The following is a 385-nucleotide window of genomic DNA, read 5'->3' as shown; positions in this document are numbered from 1 at the left end:
GCAGAGGACAGAAGGACACGCCTCCAGTCAGACAGCAGACCCCGTTGACCGTGTTTGGGGGCTGGCTCCCGTCGGCCACACTGATGGGGTCACCGTGTGGACGTCACCGCAGCTCTCTGACTGGTCACCAGCCCTCAGACACCCCGCCGCCATCTTGGAAACCATGGAAACCCAGTGCACTCATCTGAGTGCTGCTGGTTCCATTTTCCCAACCAGGTAGCTGTCGTCACGGTTTCCCCAAAGACGCAAGAACGTTCCCACGCCCAACATGGCCGCTCTGTGAGTGTCTCTGTGCTTGTGAGAGCTGTGGGGTTCCTCCCATGAGTCATCTAAACCTGGGCCGCAGCTGCTCACAGTGTTGTGAGGTACTCAGACCTGATGTTTA

The sequence above is a fragment of the Pollachius pollachius genome (genome assembly GCF_949987615.1).
Source record: "Pollachius pollachius genome assembly, chromosome: 1".
In the NCBI taxonomy this organism is placed as follows: Eukaryota; Metazoa; Chordata; class Actinopteri; order Gadiformes; family Gadidae; genus Pollachius; species Pollachius pollachius.
The sequence above is the reverse complement of the archived record's forward strand: the minus strand, read 5'-3'. Positions refer to the sequence as shown.